Source organism: Littorina saxatilis, linkage group LG10, assembly GCF_037325665.1.
Source record: "Littorina saxatilis isolate snail1 linkage group LG10, US_GU_Lsax_2.0, whole genome shotgun sequence".
In the NCBI taxonomy this organism is placed as follows: Eukaryota; Metazoa; Mollusca; class Gastropoda; order Littorinimorpha; family Littorinidae; genus Littorina; species Littorina saxatilis.
In genome coordinates this window covers 35,699,170-35,704,837 of record NC_090254.1, presented here as the reverse complement: position 1 = coordinate 35,704,837, position 5,668 = coordinate 35,699,170, and the positions used below count along the sequence as shown (strand labels likewise).

The 5,668-nt window shown below is 44.2% G+C and overlaps 1 long non-coding RNA gene across 1 annotated transcript in view; it reads right to left on the bottom strand.

Moving 5' to 3' along the window:
• The window catches only part of LOC138978690 (uncharacterized), a 422,724-nt gene that overhangs the window by 250,979 nt on the left and 166,077 nt on the right, over positions 1–5,668 (bottom strand). The gene's annotated exons all lie outside the window — the stretch shown is intronic.

Sequence of the window (5,668 nt, the reverse complement as noted above, 5' to 3'; positions counted from 1 at the left end):
TAACCTATTGGAATCATGTTACTATTCCTGTTAGTGTACATATGCGTGCGCGAGTGTAGTATGCTTCGTATGGTATTTTTATCTGCTGTCTTATTATTTGTTTTGTCTTTTAATGTGCACCACACTGAAATTTCTCTGTATGAGATAATAAAGTATTCGTATTCGTAATACAGTTGTACTCGCAGGTAAAGCCACCAAAATTGAAATCAAACAGGGGGTCTTCTTCTTCTTCTTCTTCTGCGTTCGTGGGCTGAAACTCCCACGTACACTCGTGATTTTTGCACGAGTGGAATTTAACGTGTATGACCGTATTGTCGCGCCATTTAGGCAGCCATACGCCGCTTTCGGAGGAAGCATGCTGGGTATTTTCGTGTTTCTATAACCCACCGAACTCTGACATGGATGACAGGATCTTTTTCGTGCGTACTTGGTCTTGTGCTTGCGTGTACACACGGGGGGTGTTCGGACACCGATGAGACTGAGTCTGCACACAAAGTTGACTCTGAGAAATAAATCTCTCGCCGAACGTGGGGACGAACTCACGCTGACAGCGGCCAACTGAATACAAATCAAGCGCGTTACCGACTGAGCTACATCCCCGCCCGACTGAGCTACATCCCCGCCCTGACTGAGCTACATCCCCGCCCTGACTGAGCTACATCCCCGCCCGACTGAGCTACATCCCCGCCCTGACTGAGCTACATCCCCGCCCTGACTGAGCTACATCCCCGCCCTGACTGAGCTACATCCTCGCCCTGACTGAGCTACATCCCCGCCCGACTGAGCTACATCCCCGCCCTGACTGAGCTACATCCCCGCCCGACTGAGCTACATCCCCGCCCTGACTGAACTACATCCCCGCCCGACTGAGCTACATCCCCGCCCTGACTGAGCTACATCCCCGCCCTGACTGAGCTACATCCCCGCCCTGACTGAGCTACATCCCCGCCCTGACTGAGCTACATCCCCGCCCGACTAAGCTACATCCCCGCCCTGACTGAGCTACATCCCCGCCCTGACTGAGCTACATCCCCGCCCGACTGAGCTACATCCCCGCCCGACTGAGCTACATCCCCGCCCTGACTGAGCTACATCCCCGCCCTGACTGAGCTACATCCCCGCCCTGACTGAGCTACATCCCCGCCCTGACTGAGCTACATCCCCGCCCTGACTGAGCTACATCCCCGCCCTGACTGAGCTACATCCCCGCCCTGACTGAGCTACATCCCCGCCCTGACTGAGCTACATCCCCGCCCTGACTGAGCTACATCCCCGCCCGACTGAGCTACATCCCCGCCATAGGGGGTCTTAAAATAGATCGAGGTACATGTCTTTGCAAACTGTCCAAACAGAAAGTCTTAGAGAGCAGGGTCTTAGGGGAGTCTTAAATGGGGGGGGGGGGGGGGGGGGACTTAAAAATGGGGTTCCATGGTCTCTCCGAACAGGTGTCATGTGTCTGTCGTGCAACTCATTGCCTTTGCAAGTGTTATGTGGGTCATTAATGTGTGACATATAGCTGCAAGCTAAACGCGCTCCACGCACACACCCAGTCGGCGTGGAAATCAGTCAGCTGAAAAATGAATAAAGAAGCGAGACTTGTTCTGCATTTTATTTCGTGAGGCCAAAAAAAAGATAGGTGTGGTTACAGTAACATAGCCAAAAAAAATAGGGTAGGAAGGTAGGCAATCACTTTTTTTTTTAAACTTTTTTTTCTAATGTGTACAAATTAAACCTACTTGACAGGGAAATAAGTGTGCGACTCGAGCGCTGTCGCTTTCATTGCGTTTTCTGCACTCGTTTTTTTTTCTTTTTTTTCTGTTTTTTTTGACAAATGTAATAAAAAGTTATAGGGTCGGCCGGGTTACCGTAACCACACCTATTTTGTTTTTAGGCCTAACTGCTGGGTCTTTGTGTTTAACGTTGGTTTTGTGTTCGGTTTCGCTGATATGATCTTGTCTAATGAATGTACTTCTGTTGCTAGACTATATTACTTTAAAAGAGATATCATCAACAAGCAGAAGCGCTTAATTGTTTGTGCCAAACGCTAGTACAACAGTGGAATTAGTGCCAATGAAAATGCTGCAATTAACGATTTCGGAAGAAAAAATTTTTGTCTCGATTATCATGAGCAAATTAGCTAATTTGCACCAGTGGTTACATGCAAATGGCCCAGGACTTTGGCAGTACTTGTATCAATCATTATTCTGTAGGAATGCGAAGTCTTGAATTTGTTGGACGTAGGCTATGACGGGCCCGGTTTTAAAACTTCTTCCGAAACACTGCATAAATGTCTGAACAAATACCTGTGGCTAACTATAATTGTATTTGAAGTACATCTGGTATTTAGGCATAATACTATGAAAGTTTCAAAGCAATTTACCGAGTCATTGCTGAAATACACCGCTCTTTGTAATGGCACCTCTCAAAACTTGATTGACGCAAAACCTCCCGTTTTTGACCGCTTATGCGCTCGACATCTACAGAAGTAGGAATAGCATAACACACAAAATAAGTAAGCTAGCTAAACAAAACAACATTTTCTGGGTAGAGACTTGATTTGACTCCCCAGGTTCGAATCCGGGCCGGGACGGAGACGGGACAACTTTATTTGCAGACTCAGAGACGGTATCCATGTTCCATCCCCGTGTCATCACAGTGGCACGTAAAAGACCTCGGTCATTCTGCAGGTGGCTGATTATCCCTAAACACGCAGACACCTGGGTAGCGCGCCTCTGTTGCTGCTAGTTTTCCACTGGGAGGAAGCGACCCGAATTTCCCAGCAATGGGACAATAAAGTAATGAAAATAGAATTGGAAAATGAAAAGCCAAGGCGGATCTCGAAGACAAAATTATCAGGCTGGTCTACCTGTACAACAAACCCTTTGTATGTGTTCGATGACACCACCAACAACAACAACAACAACAATACCAACAACAACAACAACAACAACACACACACACACACACACACACACACACACACACACACACACACACGCGTGGAGCAAAATCTACTCACGATGTGTGCTGTAAAGAGCCAAAAGCACAAGTCTCTAATGGTACTCGTCCCATGCAAGACTTACCCCAATTTTTCGCCTTATCTCGGTTGCATGTTGGTCAGATAGGTTTGTCATTACATTTAGTCAAGCTTTGACTAAATGTTTTAACGTAGAGGGGGGAATCGAGATGAGAGTCGTAGTGTATGTGTCTGTGTGTATGTGTGTGTGTGTGTGTGTGTGTGTAGAGCGATTCAGAGAAAACTACTGGACCGATCTTCATGAAACTTGACATGAGAGATCCTGAGTATAAAATCCCCAGATACACTTTTTTCGTTTGTTTTTTATAAATGTCTTTGATGACGTCATATTCGGCTTTTCGTGAAAATAGAGGCGGCACTGTCACGCTCTCATTTTTAAACCAAATTGGTTGAAATTTGGGTCAAGTAATCTTCGACGAAGCCCGGACTTTGGTACTGCATTTCAGCTTGGAGGCTTAAAAATTAATTAATGAGTTTGCTAATTAAAGTTATCATTAAAATCGCATTTTCCGAAACAGATTTTAAAAAATGATAGCATTGTATTCCTCATCTTCTCCTGACTTTAAAAATATATAGATATGTCATGTTTACTCTAAAAGTGTGCTCAGAATGAAAGAAACAAGAAATTCCTCCGAGGTAGGAAAAACACCCCCGTCAAAGGGAAATAACCTTCTCAGTTGGTGGCAGTGACTGAGTGAGAATGGTTATTTCCCTTTGATTAAGATGTCCCTCTATAAGTCCTTGTATAATTTTAATCCACCAATAACTCCCTAACCGTGTGTTTGACTGGTCCCAATTTTTGTAAGGACCGTCTCAGGAATGTATAGAACCTGTTCACCAAGTTTGGTGACGATCGGTCCGTTCATTCTTGAGATGTATATGCGAACACAAACACACAAACAAACAAACAAACAAACAAACACATCGACCGAAACCTATACACACCCCTATTACCGGGGGTGTAAATACGGAAGCGTGCTTCGCGGAGGCGAGCGTGACCCGTCTCGGTCTTCGGTATCTGAATAATTATAGTCTCGGCGATGATTGGTTTGTGGTGTTGATCTTGACTAAATGTTTTTATATCGCTTCACGCGACTTGTTTTGTTCTTTGTCCATTTCACATTCAGTCACGTTTGATTGTGTATATGTAACTTTGTACCTTGCACTAGCTTAGCATAATTTTAGGGGTTTGTTTATGTATATTATCTCCTTTTCTAATGTGTGTGTGTGTGTGTGTGTGTGTGTGTGTGTGTGTGTGTGTGTGTGTGTGTGTGTGTGTGTGTGTGTGTGTGTGTGTGTGTGTGTGTGTGTGTGTGAATGAGAAATTCTGTTTGTGGCTAAAATGAGCACACAACAACATTAAAATACATAAATACAAGCAACTATAAAAACACACACACACATACACACACACACGCACACACACACACACACACACATACACACACACGCACACACACTGACACACACACACACACACACACTGACATACACACACGCACGCACACACACACACTACACACACACACACACACACACACACATAAACAGTGACACACACACACACTACACACACACACACACACACACACACACACACACACACACACACACACACACACACGAGATAGAAGCCGCCACGTGTGCAATAATTACGTCCACGGGTATATCATCTTATCTAATTAATGTACTGCTATTGCGTTTTAATTCGAATCACGCGTACTGAAGTGACTCGAACACAAAACAAAAGATAAGACGAAAACTAAAGTGTGTACATTACACATAAAATTTATCATAGCACGCAACTCAAAAACTTCCACATCACTGAGGTCGCACCACTATCTTCTGATCAGTGTCGATATCATCAGTCACTCAGTAAAACTAAAATTTAAAAAATATGAAAATAAAAATGGTTAAGCATGTCTGAATTAAAGGTAAATTTTTCCGAAGGCGGGACCATGAAGATCTTATTGTTTTCATCAACTCATCAACTGATTTAAGGCTCTTGCGGGACTTGTATGCAGTGCAACAGATAATTTATGTGTGTTTTTATCTGTTTGCAGCGCCAAAACCTCACATTGATCTGGAGGCTGAGAAGCTGCTTCTTTAATGAACAAAATGTGTGTTTGTTTCGGTATGTTTTTGTGTGGGTTTTTTGGTGTGTGTTTTTGTTTTTTGTTTTTGTAGCTTGTTTGATTGTTTGATTGTTTTTGTATTTCTTTATCTCTTTTTTCGTTCATTCTCTCGTTCTTTCGTTCATTCTTTCTTTAATTCTTTGTTACACTCCATTGTTTAGCTAAACGCTTTTGAAGAAGGAGACTGAAGGCGTTTTGTCGTGCCAAGGGAAGTAACTACCTGTCAGTAATTACATCTCGATCGCAATACGCGCTTCTCTCCCTTGCATTGCTGATAACCGTCTGCGACTGCACATACCCGCGTGTCAATAAAACCAGCATGCGATTATTTCCCACACACATCCACACACACACAGCATTTACACACAGAGACAGGAGGTAGAGGCAATAACAAACTAAAGAAAGACCCAACTGCTACGACTAGCCAGAGATAATAGCAGACAGCACACGCCAGGGTAAGTCACTCCAAAGTGTTGGCATCACTTCCGGTTGCGCA